The following is a 17548-nucleotide window of genomic DNA, read 5'->3' as shown; positions in this document are numbered from 1 at the left end:
CAAAAACAACACATCTTTCTTAAGAGTGTAGGGTCAGTTTCAGCAAATATGACAGAAAGGTAGTTTTATAAGACTTACCTACTGCACCTTTAAAGTAAAATCATGTATAAAAGCAAAGAATATGGGGGGTTAGGGGCAGTAGAAATGGGAATAAGATTGTATATTGCCTTTGTTAAAAATGTGTCAGCAGCCATCTCCAGGAATGCTCTCTGGGTCGGTGATCGCTCCAAGTGGAGGAAAAGGAGAGGGAGAGCCAGACCAGGTCCAGAATATAACCTTATTTATTTCACCTTCAAATAGAGTGGAATGGCCTCCAGAGTAAAATGATTTTTTTTTTTAATTAATGATTATAAATATTGGTGGGTATATAAATTATAAAGATATAACATACAATGAAGGAACCCAGCTTTTGAAATTTTAATTTATTTTTAAATTTTTAAAAATAAGAACCTTTCTGAGAGCATTGGCGATGTGAGATGGCTGATGTCCGTAAACAGACTTCCTGTCAGAGCTGTTGTGTCTTGGAGTTGCTATGCAACAACAACAAAATGCCCAATGATTCACTGCAACTACGAGGAGACTCAACAGCATATTTTAATGGACTGCTACAGAGCAAAAAGTCTGGGACAAATTAAAATTGTATGGTGTAAATTTTGATCTTTCATATATTATAAATCTGTTATGTACTGTATCATGGATGATGTACTATCAGAGAAGTAGAAGGAACTGGTACAAATCATAGATATATCAGCCCGTTCTCATGGCAGTTCGTTATGTAGTTACGTTATGTAATCTATGAAGTCGTGGACAGGACACGTAAGTGGCGTTTTTTTGTGTGGCGATTACGAAATTGAAAGCAATGCATTTTAATGGGAAGCATATTTCGTGATCCCAGAACGCTGACGGTAGCGAGTAGTATTGATAAGGCGAAAGGCCGCGCAGGGAGGTCTGTTGGAGTGGTGGATGGGTCAGAAAACACAGGACTTTCAGCTGGGAGATCGGGGATCGCGTCCCGCGTGTTGCAGTTCCTTTCCCCGTTTGTCTTTTTTCCTAACCATAACCGTGGCGTTTAATTTCCCTGTTGTGGCGTTAAATTTCCCCATTGTTGTGTTCCCCTGCACCTGTTGTTGCGTCCCGCGAGTGGCGGCCCTGTCCCGTTGTTGTGGCCGGCGTATGGCGCCTCATTGCTATGGAAAGCCAAAAGGGTCACAATTCGTCACAAATCGCACGGCGTTTTGAACGGCGTTTGTGGCGCCACCTGGCGTTTATTAAACGCCACTACACGTCTAATAAGCGCCACCTGGCGTTTATTAAACGCCACCACGTGTGTGACGTCACCAGGCGTTTAATAAACGCCACCAGATGCTTATTAGACACCTGGTGGCGTTTTGATAATCAACTCCGCCCTGTGGCTTTCACAGCCAATAGATTTGAACTCTAATCACCCAATCAGTAAAGAAGGAGGTCAGGCAACACTAATCAAGCACGGATCTCCTTTTGCAGCTTGTTTAAGTAGCCCAAAGAAAATGCACAACTTTGTAGTATGTTACTTTTGTATTGCCAGACATCAGTAGGCACTGGGTATTCATACTTTATTTAATTAATCAACCCAAATCATCCTCCTAAAAATGTAATAAAAAGTGGTGAGGAGCTATTTTCATTATCTTCTTAAATTTAATAAGCGCTGTCACACTAAAAACTGACTAAACGCTGTCCCACTAAGAACCTAATGGTATCACGTCTGCCTTTTATTGTACATTTTATCTGGGTCTATTGTTAAAAGGGTTTCAGATATGGTGATATTTAATTGCTGCAAATACCGGTCTATTACTAAAAGACCAAGAGAGGGGTTAATATGAAGAGTAAGCAGATTTTCAAAAATACTCTACTCTTAATTCAACTACTAGGAACCAAATGGTAGCTTACCAGAAAATCTGACAACTCTGAAAATCTTGACAAAAAGGATTAATAGTTTCTGTAAAGGGCATGCAACAATCAAACCTAAATATTATTATAAATCTTATTTAATTACTACAAAAAATGCTAGTTTGGGACAATTTAAGACAGTCACAGCTGTCTTGTATAGTCAGTTAAATAAGAATTAGTTATATCTCAATAAAAACTAAATTAAAATTATAATGGCAGCATAGGGCACTATCACCATTTATTTGAATTCCAGTAAGCGCAATTGACCCGAAGACGGCTAGATATATTAATTCTTTCCTCTACTTTCATATCTTTATGCAAAAAACACCCACCAGCGCTCTATATAAAGCAACTAAATTAAACATACGTGTCATACTTCATTTGACCTTTCAGGAGACTTACCTTGACACAGGAACAGCAGGTGTCAGATCCCTCAACACATTCAAATACTATGGTTTATGATCTTGACTCAATTGGACATTAAGTTGTAATGATAAATCATTATAAGTATTTTCATTTATTTTTATTCCATGCATTACTAAAAATGTCAAGCTGAAAAATGTACTGACAAACACAAAAGCATGACAGATATAAAACATGACATTTATTAAATACATCAAAAATTCAGCAGCACTAGGGTGCAAGTAGTCCTTTGTGCATAGTTTCTGGTATATATGTATAAGGACCACGTGACATCACATTGTCACCATTTTTGTGTCTGGTCAAAGCTAGGGGACCTACATCATATCAACCACAACAGCTAGAGGAGACGGATATGTGATACACACAAGAGAATACACGGAACAAATAGTTTTTGTCCGTAATGTTAACCAGTCGCGCCCTACACAACATCTTGCTAGTTAACCTTACTTGCGTGATCAATCTATACTTAACCACCACCAAAATAACACTGTTGATAATTGATGACTTGCATGTCCTGTTATCACATACCGTAAAACTTCAAATAATAGCCGAGTCCCAAATAAACTCCGCCTGTCTCTTTTAAACGCCTGGTGTGACAACAGATTTGGGTAAATAAAGGCCGGTCTCAAATAGCGCCTGGTCTGTTTTTTTTTTTCGCTGGGGTTGTATTTGATACCGTCAGATCGTTTGTTCTATGTTTTGATTTGATTTCACGTGACAGACTCAACCGTTCATAAACGACTCATCACTATGGCAACATAACAAACAGGTTAACGAACTTTCTTTTAGTCTTCAGTTTTTCTAAATTCTCTCAATGCCACCATGGAGACAAAAAGAAAAAAGTATGATTTGACATTTAAGCTGACAGTTGACTTTTCAGTCAGAAGACGCACAACTGTAGCCCAGAAAGACGCCAAGCACTTCACTGAGAAACTGGTGAATTAAAGGCCTGTCTCTTATAGACGCCTGTCTCAAATACAAGCCGGTGCATTTCGGCGATTTGGGTAAATAGAAGCCCGGGCTATTATTTGAAGTTTTACGGTACTCTACATTTGTTTTTCTTCAACTGACATATCTTGGTGTCATTCACCTCTCCTGCAACAGCGTATTGATGGGCGTCTGTACTCATGAGATACTCCAGTGTATGGGGATGTATTATGTACAAGTTAATGTTAAATGTGTCAGGAAAAGTAAGTTTGGGCAGCGTATGGCTGGGCAATTTTATATACATTTTTGAGTATCGTTCAATGTGTTTGATGTTGAGATGGAAAAAATGTGCAAGGTCCAGTGGAGGGGAGTTAAGCAGGAATGGTTCAGGAGATTCTTTTCTTCACTGCCATGCAGGGCTGCGATGGAGAGCTGATCTCCCTTACAGGAAGTTGTAGATGGAGCGGATGAGGGGAGTCACTAGGGTACAGAGAGAAGATGACATTAGTGGAAGTGACAGACATTTAACGTTCACTTCCGTACAAGCAACACAAGATATCGGTCATTCCATCCACTCAAACTTCAAAAATAGAGAAATCCCTTTTGTAAGTTTCTGTCTGTATGGAGTATATACACAGATCCCTGTGCCCCAGAGTACCTGTAACTGGCTGATTTTGAAACAAAGATAAATGAGCATACATGAAGAAGAAAAATTATCTGTGCGTTTGTTTTCATTGATCCTGTCACTGCCGTGCAGTCGATACACTGTCTAACATGTGGCGCGTGTGTGGGAAACTTTCCATTATAGCTTTCATAATTCAAACAATCCTTGGCTGGAAGTTTTCATTATTTGATTTTCTGTTAGCAATCTATGTTTCTCAATATTATTAAAATAACTGGCGGTGCATCCAATATGAATTAGGTAATTTTTGTGTTAACCTTGATTACTCTTTTATTATATATTGTAACTCAGAACAAAACCTCATGTACAAAATCTAAGACCCAAAAATGATACTTTAAATACTATAAACCCAGATATGGTAATTTATTTAGTTAAAGTACAAAAATAATAAACACATATATGGTGTATTAGAAACATAAACACAAGTGCAGCCAGTATAAATAACTCCCTATTTTTTATGACACCCAAAATAATATGTTGCCTCAATATAGCTTTCAGAGTATACTATAAATTGTTACCTCTGCTTAGGTTTCAATAAAATAAATGCAGAAATCCTTTTGACATGTAAACCTGAATAGTTATCTGTGGGCCCACACTCACACATTCATACTCAGAAATCAAAATACAAAACAAAAAAACCCTGTTGCAGGCCTGAATAGAAGCTTGGGAGAGGAGGCCTAAAAATGTGACGGCCGTTTCACTTGTTTACACAACCAATAAAATAAAATCCACGTGCAATATACTCAGTACTCACGAATCCCAGTCAAGGGGATATAAAGGCGAACTTGGCGATGGCAGCAGACAGAGCACCGGGTAAACCACAGCAGGAAGATCAGCAGAACAGAAACCAGCAGCGACAGTCTACATCACACCAGCAGGGTGGAAGCGCGCTTTCAGTGCGGTCGTCAAGAGCTTTCCCGAGCCTCTCTCTTTTACAGTCACAAATGTCCGTCTCCTGAATCAAATAAATTAACTGAGCAAGCAGGTCCATCCACTATTTCATCGGTAGCTTGTCTCAATGATTTCACATGCAAAGCTAACAGTATGCTACGAAAACAATGCTAATGGCAATTGTGCTAACGCTAACGGCTATTCACAGTTAGTAACACAATAGATAATACAACCCTTAATTACAGCATATATAATCACACACATGCACATGTATATTTACATCTTGTCGATTTCAATATGCCAAAACACAGCATAACTGGTTGTCAGCCTCAATAACGGATAACAATGTCGTTCTAAAACATACTAAACCTTACGAAGTTCGTCTCTCTCTCCGACTGGATCTCTCAAAACGAGAATCTCTACATGTTACATCTAAGCCCCGCCCCTCTACCTGGGATTGTAATTACATTGGCTGATAGGTCATGACCTTCCTATAAAAGTAAAGAAAGACGATGATTGACATATTAGGCTGCTATCATGTTAAACTGTGTGGCAGATTACCTTTACACGTGGTGCTGAATCATGTACACTTCACTCAAACTACAGTCAACTGCATGAACTTCAAATTTTGATCTTTTAAAAACTGTAAATGTAACTCCTACCTTTAAAACGTTTTATTCATCTTAAACATTTTAACATATGGCATTCACTTATATTTTCTTCCCCATATTTGTATATTTGTATTGCATTAAAATAATTTCAATAAATATCTAAATGAAATTTAGCCAGGGCTACATATTATTTAGAACACTTCTTTACTTTGCAGTCTGTATGCACAAACACTTTGATGGTAATATACATATTGTGAACACAAAAACCACACTAGAGCAAGTCAAAACGCCTCTACTCCTTACATATATGACTGATCAGGGACCAGTTAACTAACTCTGTAGAAAGTTCACACAGACTAGGAGCAAAATATCCAGAAGAGCTGCAAAACAAGTAGCCTAATAAAAAAAAGTTAGTGTATCACTGTAGTTACTCACTGACAGCTAGTCCCGAAGTCCAGGTCTGAAGGAGATCTAGAACCAGGACTCAGGAATAACAGACCAAGGGGTGAATTTGAGCTTATTTAAGAAGACAATAACTAGTATTAGACAATGTAAACACATCAATTTGGTACCAAACCACACACACACACACACACACACACACACACACACACACACGCAGGAGGTGCTCTGCAGACGGAGCAAAAGATACCTCGCCTTTGCAGTTTAACACTGCAATGCCAGAAAAGCACACACAAGTGTGGCTACAGTTTTCAAAAACGCAGACAGCGTTTGATGCAATATAACTTAATGGCTAGATGGCATGGCAGTCAATGTCACTTCCTATATAGACACAGTGTTCTCTATGATCTAGGCACAAGACAGAAGCGTTCATAGGCTCTGGTGACAGGCTGGAGGTTGAAGGTTAAGGCACCTTTATTTCTAGAGCACTTTTCAGGAACAAGGCAATGTTAGTGCTTCAGATAAAACATTATAGAGCAAATGGTAATGAAAATAAAACCTCCTAAAGAATAAGATGTAAATAAATTTTACAGTGCCGTGTAAGCAAATATTTTTTTTTATAAATAGGTAGTAGGGACAGGTTTGTGAGGAGAGAGGGACGCAGCAGTTATTAGGATCTTTAGAGGTTAGTTATAGACAGAAGAGAAGACATTTGAGTGTGTGGTAATACTTCTCACAGTGCACATTTTTCATTTGGTGACTTTCCACTGAATAAAAGATTGTTTTGCAGTCATATTTAATCATTCAAGTTTTCTTTAAAATAGTGTTGGTCTTGTTCTCGTGAACCCCAATCTTGTGTCTCATCTTGTGAGCTGAGTATCTCGTCACACTCCTCATGTCCCTTTGAAAGGTTAGGGCATCACCGTTTGTAGGTTAAGCGGGACAAACCACTCTCTGCATGACTTTTTGGGCTGGTTTTGGGAGCTGTTTCTGTTGCAGAAAGTGATGTTCAGGACACTCCATGATACAGGAGTAATCAATGTTTACCATGACCTCTTCAGTTTTCTTGAGAGAGAGGGTATAGTGAACCCTGATAATGAAATGCATCCTTGGGCACTGCACTATGTATATTTACCAAGGATCAACAGGGACCTGAATGCCTTCACGAACCAGTGGAGCCACCATGGTCTAAGGACCTAACCTTTCAAAAGGATATTACGAGTGTGACGAGATGAAATCAAAAATCAAAAATGAGCACTGTGAAAGGTTTTACCATTTGCTCTATGTTTTATCTGAAGCACTAACATTGCCTTGTTCCTGAAAAGTGCTCTAGAAATAAAGGTGCCTTAACTTTCAACTAGGGCTGGGCGATATGGACCAAAAGTCATATCCCGATATATTTTGGCTGAATATCGATATACGATATATATCCCGATATTTTTTTCCGCGAATTGAGAGCAAATGTTCAGTCAAAGCCCAAATCAAATATGACATGTCACAAGTAGTTTCATAGAAACAGTTGCAAAATCAAATAAATAATAAACTGGTTTCTTCACCTGGTTCATGATTAAATGCTCAGCTGTTCAAATAACAATAAAATGTAAACCTAAATACTGTATAACAGGAGTACCGTTTTTGAAATCAAAGCTCCATAGGCTATTTGTGATTCGTTCCAAAGGTCAATTAAGCTTTTGATATTAATATAATCTACTTTGTTCAAAATGTAATGCCTCATGCCTGTAAGCCTAGGTTATAGTCCCATTCTTCCACTTGATACTGCTTCCACTTAAGTAAACTAAAAGAGGAACTATCGACTACAAAACAAAGAAACTAATTAATGTGTTAATACAAAAAATATTTATTATGATCGGTTCACAGATCTGAGTCCAAACGGAAACTTCACCCTTCTGAACTAAGAGTTTCTGCTTCAAGGTGAAGTTTAAACAGACTGAAATGTCCAGGCTCATTCCTCCACTATTTATTTCTGTATGTATTTATGCGTTACATGTAATTTTAACGGGCACTGAGCTCCAGATCCTGCAGCCGCAGACGGTCGCTGCCCCGCTGTAGCTTCTTTCAGTCCGCCTGCCGCCGGCAAACTTAGTGGAACTTTCCGCCGATATCGACATACAGTTCGTCCTGGACTACGTGTAAGATCCTACCGATCACCACTCTGTCTTTGGCCGGTCCGATCTGGATCAGCGGGGACCGGCGCAGCAGCGAGGCGAAGCTGTGTTTTGGCCGGGGAAAGAAGAAAACGGCGCCGTGCAGGGCTCTCCGCCTCCGCTACGCCCGGAGCTCAGATTGCTGGTCGAAGCGGCATATATAATCATAAAACACATTGTCACCTGTTAAATGTTATCCATTGCGGTTTGTTCTTTTCATTTCCTCTATCGAACATAATTAAGCGGTACAAAAGTCCAGCATCTTTAGCGTTGATCTGAATGCTTCGCCCCCTGTTCCAAGATGGCGGCGGGTTTTGACGTATGTTTAGAACCTCACGGCGACATATCTATGGGAGCAAGGATCACATTTGAACTATATCGATATATGCGATATGGTCTAATTCCATATCTCATTTAAAAATATATCGATATATTTGTTTATATCGATATATTGCCCAGCCCTACTTTCAACCTCCAGCCTGTCACCAGAGCCTATGAACGCTTCTGTCTTGTGCCTAGATCATAGAGAACACTGTGTCTATCTAGGAAGTGACATTGACTGCCATGCCATCTAGCCATTAAGTTATATTGCATCAAACGCTGTCTGCGTTTTTGAAAACTGTAGCCACACTTGTGTGTGCTTTTCTGGCATTGCAGTGTTAAACTGCAAAGGCGAGGTATCTTTTGCTCCGTCTGCAGAGCACCTCCTGCGTGTGTGTGTGTGTGTGTGTGTGTGTGTGTGTATTTTAAATTTCTGTATGGTTTGGTACCAAATTGATGTGTTTACATTGTCTAATACTGGTTATTGTCTTCTTAAATAAGTTCAAATTCACCCCTTGGTCTGTTATTCCTGAGTCCTGGTTCTAGATCTCCTTCAGACCTGGACTTCGGGACTAGCTGTCAGTGAGTAACTACAGTGATACACTAACTTTTTTTTATTAGGCTACTTGTTTTGCAGCTCTTCTGGATATTTTGCTCCTAGTCTGTGTGAACTTTCTACAGAGTTAGTTAACTGGTCCCTGATCAGTCATATATGTAAGGAGTAGAGGCGTTTTGACTTGCTCTAGTGTGGTTTTTGTGTTCACAATATGTAGCTATATTACCATCAAAGTGTTTGTTCATACAGACGCAAAGTTAAGAAGTGTTCTAAATAATATGTAGCCCTGGCTAAATTTCATTTAGATATTTATTGAAATTATTTTAATGCAATACAAATATATAAATATGGTGAAGAAAATATAAGTGAATGCCATATGTTAAAATGGTTAATATTAATAAAACGTTTAAAGGTAAGAGTTACATTTACAGTTTTTAAAAGATCAAAGATTTAAGTTGATGCAGTTGACTGTAGTTTGAGTGAAGTGTACATGATTCAGCACGTGTAAGGGTAATCTGCCACACAGTTTAACATGATAGCAGCCTAATATGTCAATCATCGTCTTTCTGTACTTTTGTTGGAAGGTCATGACCTATCAGCCAATGTAATTACAATCCCAGGTAGAGGGGCGGGGCTTAGATGTAACCTGCAGAGATCCAGTCAGAGAGACAGAGACGCTAAGTGAACGGACTTCGTGAGGTTTAGTAGGTTGTAGAAGGACATTGTTATCCATTACTGAGGCTGACAACCAGTTATGCTGTGTTTTGGCATATTGAAATCGACAAGAGGTAAATATACATGTGCATGTGTGTGATTATATATGCTGTAATTAAGTGTTGTAGTATCTATTGTGTCACTAACTGTGAATAGCAGTTAGCGATAGCACAATTTCCATTAGCATTGTTTTCGTAGTCTACTGCTAGCTTTGCATGTTAAATAATTGAGACAAGCTACCGATAATTCGCCGTGAAATAGTGGATGGACCTGCTGGCTCAGTTAATTTATTTGATTCAGGAGACGGACATTTGTGAGTGTAAAAGAGAGAGGATCGGGGAAGCTCCTCTGGACCACCCAGAGAGCGGTTTTCCATCCTGCTGGTGTGATGTAGACTGTCGCTGCTGGTTTCTGTTCTGCTGATCTTCCTGCTGTGGTTTACCCGGTGCTCTGTCTGCTGCCATCGCCAAGTTCGCCTTTTCCATAGATCCCCTTGACTGGGATTCGTGAGTACTGAGTATATGTGTGCATTTTATTGGTTGTATAAACAAGTGAAACGGCCGTCACATTTTTAGGCCTCCTCTCCCAAGCTTCTATTCAGGCCTGCAACAGGGTTTTTTTTGTTTGTATTTTGATTTCTGAGTATGAATGTGTGAGTGTGGGCCCACAGATAACTATTCAGGTTTACATGTCAAAAGGATTTCTGCATTTATTTTATTGAAACCTAAGCAGAGGTAACAATTTATAGTATACTCTGAAAGCTATATTGAGGCAACATTATTTTGGGTGTCATAAAAAATAGGGAGTTATTTATACTGGCCTCACTTGTGTTTATGTTTCTAATACACCATACATGTGTTTATTATTTTTGTACTTTAACTAAATAAATTCCCATATCTGGGTTTATATTAGTTAAAATATAAAAGTTACAATATAAAAGAGTAATCAAGGTTAACACAAAAATTACCTAATTCATATTGGATGCACTGCCAGTTATTTTAATAATATTGAGAAACATAGATTGCTAACAGAAAATCAAATAATGAAAACTTCCAGCCGAGGATTGTTTGAATTATGAAAGCTATAATGGAAAGTTTCCCACACACGCGCCACATGTTAGACAGTGTATCGACTGCACGGCAGTGACAGGATCAATGAAAACAAACGCACAGATAATTTTTCTTCTTCATGTATGCTCATTTATCTTTGTTTCAAAATCAGCCAGTCACAGGTACTCTGGGCCACAGGGATCTGTCCTACACTATATACTCCATACAGACAGAAACAGAAACAAAAGAAGAGGGATTTCTCTATTTTCTAAGTTTGAGTGGATGGAATAACCAATATTTTACATACTTTGAATGTCTGTCACTTCCACTAATGTCATCTTCTCTCTGTACCCTAGTGACTCCCCTCATCCGCTCCATCTACAACTTCCTGTAAGGGAGATCAGCTCTCCATCGCAGCCCTGCATGGCAGTGAAGAAAAGAATCTCCTGAACCATTCCTGCTTAACTCCCCTCCACTGGACCTTGCACATTTTTTTCCATCTCAACATCAAACACATTGAACGATACTCAAAAATGTATATATAAATTGCCCAGCCATACGTCTGCCCAAACTTACTTTTCCTGACACATTTAACATTAACTTGTACATAATACATCCCCATACACTGGAGTATCTCATGAGTACAGACGCCCATCAATACGCTGTTGCAGGAGAGGTGAATGACACCAAGATATGTCAGTTGAAGAAAAACAAATGTAGAGTACCGTAAAACTTCAAATAATAGCCCGGGCTTCTATTTACCCAAATCGCCGAAATGCACCGGCTTGTATTTGAGACAGGCGTCTATAAGAGACAGGCCTTTAATTCACCAGTTTCTCAGTGAAGTGCTTGGCGTCTTTCTGGGCTACAGTTGTGCGTCTTCTGACTGAAAAGTCGTTGCGCTTCAGGAATTTGTCCAGCCAGCCATAGCTCGCAGTAAATCTCTCCTCATCCCTGCCGTCACTCACTGTTGCATACACTTCTTTTGCCTTGGCCCTGATCATTTTACGTGAGACTCTGAGATGCTTTGCCCGCATGCTGTGGATCTACTCGCACACGCTCACCTCCAGCTCTTCACTGACCTTCTTCCTCCCTCCACCTCGCAGTCTGGCCCTTTTGTCGTCTTCCTCGGACAGACGTTGCAGTTCTGCTTTATGTTTACGCCATTCTCGCACTCTCTTAGGATCAATCGAGAAATGTCTTGCCGCTGCTTCTCCCGAATTTTGTTCGGCAAATTTGACAACTGTCAGCTTAAATGTCAAATCATACTTTTTTCTTTTTGTCTCCATGGTGGCATTGAGAGAATTTAGAAAAACTGAAGACTAAAAGAAAGTTCGTTAACCTGTTTGTTATGTTGCCATAGTGATGAGTCGTTTATGAACGGTTGAGTCTGTCACGTGAAATCAAATCAAAACATAGAACAAACGATCTGACGGTATCAAATACAACCCGACACGAAAAAAACAGACCAGGCCTCTATTTGAGACCGGCCTTTATTTACCCAAATCTGTTGTCACACCAGGCGTTTAAAAGAGACAGGCGTCTATTTGGGACTCGGCTATTATTTGAAGTTTTACGGTATGTGATAACAGGACATGCAAGTCATCAATTATCAACAGTGTTATTTTTGTGGTGGTTAAGTATAGATTGATCACGCAAGTAAGGTTAACTAGCAAGATGTTCGTTAAGGGCTGACGACTGGTTAACATTACGGACAAAAACTATTTGTTCCGTGTATTCTCTTGTGTGTATCACATATCCGTCTCCCCTAGCTTTGACCAGACACAAAAATGGTGACAATGTGATGTCACGTGGTCCTTATACATATATACCAGAAACTATGCACAAAGGACTACTTGCACCCTAGTGCTGCTGAATTTTTGATGTTATTTAATAAATGTCATGTTTTATATCTGTCATGCTTTTGTGTTTGTCAGTACATTTTTCAGCTTGACATTTTTAGTAATGCATGGAATAAAAATAAATGAAAATATTTATAATGATTTATCATGCAGGTTAGCAACACAAACTTGAGAGGTGCAATACAGAAAATCAACTTCACTTTTTTTATTTTTTTTTATTTAATCATTTATTTCATTCATTTAAAAACAAATGCAACAACAGCATTTAACATGAATGAAAAGGAGCAGAAAGAAGTAAAACTTATAATGTCTGTCCCTTATCAACACAAAATCATTTACAGTTCCAGGTCATTTGAGCTGTCTCATACAACCGTCTCGTTTTCTAAGACATCAACACGAAATACATCAATAAATTTGATCTGCTACTCCGCAGTATTATATTTCTGCAACATTGATAATTTAACACACTTCTTAAACACATAGATAGACTTTGAAGTTTTAATTCTACAATCAAGACCGTTCCGCAAACTGACTCCTTTGATTGTGACACATTTTTCCTTTACAGCCGATTGGAACCTAGGTTTTGTAAAAACCTCAGTACCTTTTAGTTCATATTTACTTTTCCTCTTGGAGAATCTATTTTGCAAATTATTTGGTAAACTTTCCAGATGGGCTTTATTCATGATTTTTAGAAGGTTATATTCTACTAGTTCATTAAATTTCAGTGTTTTTGGTTGTATGAATAAAGGATTAGTTGGATCTCTGTATCCACTTCCACTGACAACTCTAATCGCTCTTTTCTGTAAAAGTATAATTGGATTAATGTATGTTTTGCAGGCACTTCCCCACACTTCAATGCAATAAGTCAGATATGGAACAATCAATGAATTTTACAACAAAAACAATGTATTCTTATTTAGAGAATCTTTAACTCTATACAGCACAGCTCTTATTTGGGATACCTTTACTTTGATATTATCAATATGTGATTTCCATGTCAAATGTTCGTCAATCTTAATACCTAGAAACTTAATTGCAAGTGCCCTTTCAATTTCTAATCCATTAATAAACAATGACGTTTCAACATACTTCCCTTTACTACAAAATATCATAAATTTAGTTTTGCTGATATTTAGGGACAATCTATTAGCATTGAACCACTTCATAATTTTCTGAAATTCATTCTCTACAATTTGTAGGACATCTTTTATATTTTTTCCTGAATAAAATAAAGTGGTATCGTCCGCAAACAGAATGCACCTAAGTAACTGTGACACAGACACAATATCATTTACATACAATAGAAAAAGTATAGGTTCTAAGACTGATCCTTGTGGTACCCCGCAAGTTATATTACAATTTTTAGATTTTATATTGTCAATTTCAACAAACTGACTTCTGTTTTTTAAATAACTGGTAACCCATTGGTGTGCCACACCTCTGATACCGTATTTATATAATTTATGCAACAATATCTTGTGGTCCAGCGTATCAAACGCTTTTTGAAGATCCACAAAGATACTTACTAAATTGTGCTTTTTGTCTATAGCATTGGTGATTTCTTCAGTTAGTTCCATAATTGCTGTAGCAGTTGAGTGATCAGGACGAAACCCATATTGGCTAGTACTTAAAATCTTAAATTCATTTAGAAATTTATTCAGTCTAATCACAAATAACTTCTCCAGAATTTTAGAGAACTGTGGAAGTAATGATATTGGTCTATAATTAGAGAATTCAGATTTATTTCCTTTTTTAAACAATGGAATTACTTTGGCTATTTTCATACAATCTGGAAATATCCCTGAAATAAATGACAAATTACAGATATAGGTAAAAGGCTCAATAATTACATCTATAATTTGCTTTATCAATGCCATATTCATATCAGTATAATCATTAGATTTTTTGTTGGCACACTTCTGGATAATTGTCAATATGTCACTCGCTTGTACACTTTCTAGAAAAATACTGTTGACATTGTCTGGTACTGTTCCACCATTGATGTTTCCATCTAAAATTTGTTGTGACAAAGTAGGGCCAATATTTACAAAGTAATTATTAAATTCATTTACAATTTCAGTTTTATTACAAATGTCAACATTATTCCTTGTAAACGTATTTGGAAATTTCGTTTTTACCTTGCCTTTTTGCATAACAGAATTTATAATGCTCCATGTGTCTTTTGTACTATTATTATTTTTGTCTAGCAATTTAGTGTAGTAATCCTTTTTTTGCTTTCTTATGATTCCCACTAATTTGTTTTTATATTTTTTATATCTATCTTCAGCATCTTTAGTTCTTGATCTTAGAAACAATCGGTACAAATAGTTTTTTTTCTTACAGGCATTTTTCAATCCATTTGTCATCCATGGATTGTTAACAGTATTTTTCCTGATAAGAGTATTTACTTTGGTTATATTACAATTTTTATCATATAGACTAATTAATGTTGCCATAAAAGCCTCATATGCAGTATTTACATTATCTGTGTACACTCTATCCCAACTATGTTTTTTCAAATCTTCTCTGAAGGCCTCTAAAGCCTTAATAGATTTATCTTGAATGAATGTTGTAATTTCATCTTGTACTACAATATCATAAGATTGTTTCTCATAAATTATGAATATAGGGAGATGATCACTCACATCTGTCGTAAAGATACCACTAATTAATTTACCATGTACATTTGTAAATATATTGTCAATAATAGTTGCACTATGGGTGGTCACCCTTGTTGGTTTAGTTATCATTGGGTATAGATCTGTACTTTTCATACAATTCTTAAATTCACTTGTTGCTGCGCGGCACACAGCTGCAGGTTAAAAATTGTACCGATCAAATCGGTCGCACTCTAGACCCCTGTACAAAATTATAAATGCTACACATGCAAAAGAGAGAGGGAGAATCGAGTCAGCCAACCAGAGTAGAAATCCAGCTTTTGCTCCAGTTCCTCCGTCAGCATCTTGTTATTTTTTAAATCCCCCAACAAGGAGCCCACTGTCTTCTGTTTTCTTCTTTCCCTGTCAAGTCCCATCTTAACTTCTCCACGTTCTCCTGAGACACAGCCAACTTCTCTTTTGCTTTAACTGGGTCAAAGGCATACTGATGATCCTGAAAAATATTTACAAACTCATTGTTTGTAAAATGTCATTGTTACATCCACCAAGCATCAAAAGGTGTTGAAATCATTTCACTTTTCCATTACATGGTACCTGCTCGACTCGCCTCGACTCTACTCGCCGTTTTTGGTTTTCCATTACGAAATAAAGTCCCTGGTACCTGCTAACAGGTACTTTTTTTAGTACTACCTCAGTCGAGGTTCCAAGCGAGCCGAAAAGGTGACATGAAAGCAACAGAGGGCGGTGTCCTGAACAAACCCGCTATTTTTAAATAGTTTAGCCAGCTGTGTTTTTTTTTTTGCTGCCTCCAGCTTCATTTGAAACTAAATGGGTCTTCTGGCAACACACACCTTCGACGTTCTGTGTGTGTGTCGCGTTAGGTCACGGCAGTTTACTGCGGCGCCGCTTGTTGTACAGTTCTGTGGAGGCTCCACACAAGCTCAAGTGGCCTGATGTTTATACTTGTGCGCTGGTGTGTGCGTCGAGCTGGCATATACGACCAGCTACGCTGAGGCGGTACTAAAATCTGCAATGGAAAATGGACGCACAGTGTGTCGAGTCGAGTAGAGTCGAGGCGAGTCGAGCAGGTACCATGTAATGGAAAAACGCCTTAAGATTGACTGATCAAAGAGGTCTGGTCTTACAAACCCCCTGATGGTGTGTTGGACCATGGGTGTGGAGATTCTGTGGTGGCAAATTTTATTTTAACCATTTGTTTAATGATATTAACCATTGGTTTATCCATCCATCCATCCATCTTCGTCGGCTTATCCGGTGTCGGGTCGCGGGGGGAGCAGCTCCAGCAGGGGACCCCAAACTTCCCTTTCCCGAGCAACATTAACCAGCTCCGACTGGGGGATCCCGAGGCGTTCCCAGGCCAGGTTGGAGATATAATCCCTCCACCTAGTCCTGGGTCTTCCCCGAGGCCTCCTCCCAGCTGGACGTGCCTGGAACACCTCCCTAGGGAGGCACCCAGGGGGCATCCTTACCAGATGCCCGAACCACCTCAACTGGCTCCTTTTCGACGCAAAGGAGCAGGCGGCTCTGAGCTCACCCACGGATGACTGAGCTTCTCACCCTATCTCTAAGGGAGATGCCAGCCACCCTCCTGAGGGAAACCCATTTCGGCGCTTGTCGGATACTGCGTTCACAAGCGGTGCGATAGATGGAATGTAATACCGCACCGCGCCCGATTCTCCGACCAATCTCCGGCTCCATTGTTCCCCTCACTCGCGAACAAAACCCCAAGGTACTTGAACTCCTTCACTTGGGGAAGGACTCATTCCCTACCTGGAGAAGGCATTCCATCGGTTTCCTGCTGAGAACCATGGCCTCCGATTTAGAGGTGCTGATCCTCATCCCAACCGCTTCACACTCGGCTGCGAAACCGATCCAGTGAGTGCTGAAGGTCCCGAGCCGATGATGCCATCAGGACCACATCATCTGCAAAAAGCAGCGATGAGATCCCCAGCCCACCCGAACTGCAACCCCTCCCCACCCCGACTACGCCTCGATATCCTGTCCATAAATAGTACAAACAGGATTGGTGACAAAGCGCCAGCCCTGGCGGGCGAACCCTCACCTGAAATGAGTCCGACTTACTGCGAGAACCCGGACACAGCTCTCACTTTGGTGCGTACAGATTGGATGGCCCTGAGTAGAGACCCCCTCACCCCATACTCCCGCAGCACCTCCCACAGTATCTCCCGGGGACCCGGTCATACGCCTTCTCCAAATCCACAAAACACATGTAGACCGGTTGGGCATATTCCCAGGCCCCTCCAGGATCCTTGCGAGTGAAGAGCTGGTCCGTTGTTCCACGACCAGGACGGAATCCGCATTGTTCCTCCTCAACCTGAGGTTCGACTATCGGCCGAACCCTCCTTTCCAGCACCTTGTA

General features: G+C 39.4%; 1 long non-coding RNA gene across 1 annotated transcript; it reads left to right on the top strand.

The window, feature by feature from the left end:
* Positions 1-9333: 9333 nt before the first annotated feature.
* LOC120573972 lies at positions 9334-11575 on the top strand. Its single transcript, XR_005641802.1, has 3 exons — positions 9334-9692; positions 9919-10124; positions 11024-11575. It is a non-coding gene; the product is annotated as an uncharacterized LOC120573972 (long non-coding RNA).
* The last annotated feature ends 5973 nt before the right edge of the window (positions 11576-17548 follow it).

This window comes from Perca fluviatilis, chromosome 15 (genome assembly GCF_010015445.1).
Source record: "Perca fluviatilis chromosome 15, GENO_Pfluv_1.0, whole genome shotgun sequence".
In the NCBI taxonomy this organism is placed as follows: Eukaryota; Metazoa; Chordata; class Actinopteri; order Perciformes; family Percidae; genus Perca; species Perca fluviatilis.
This window is presented reverse-complemented; position numbering and strand designations above follow the sequence as displayed.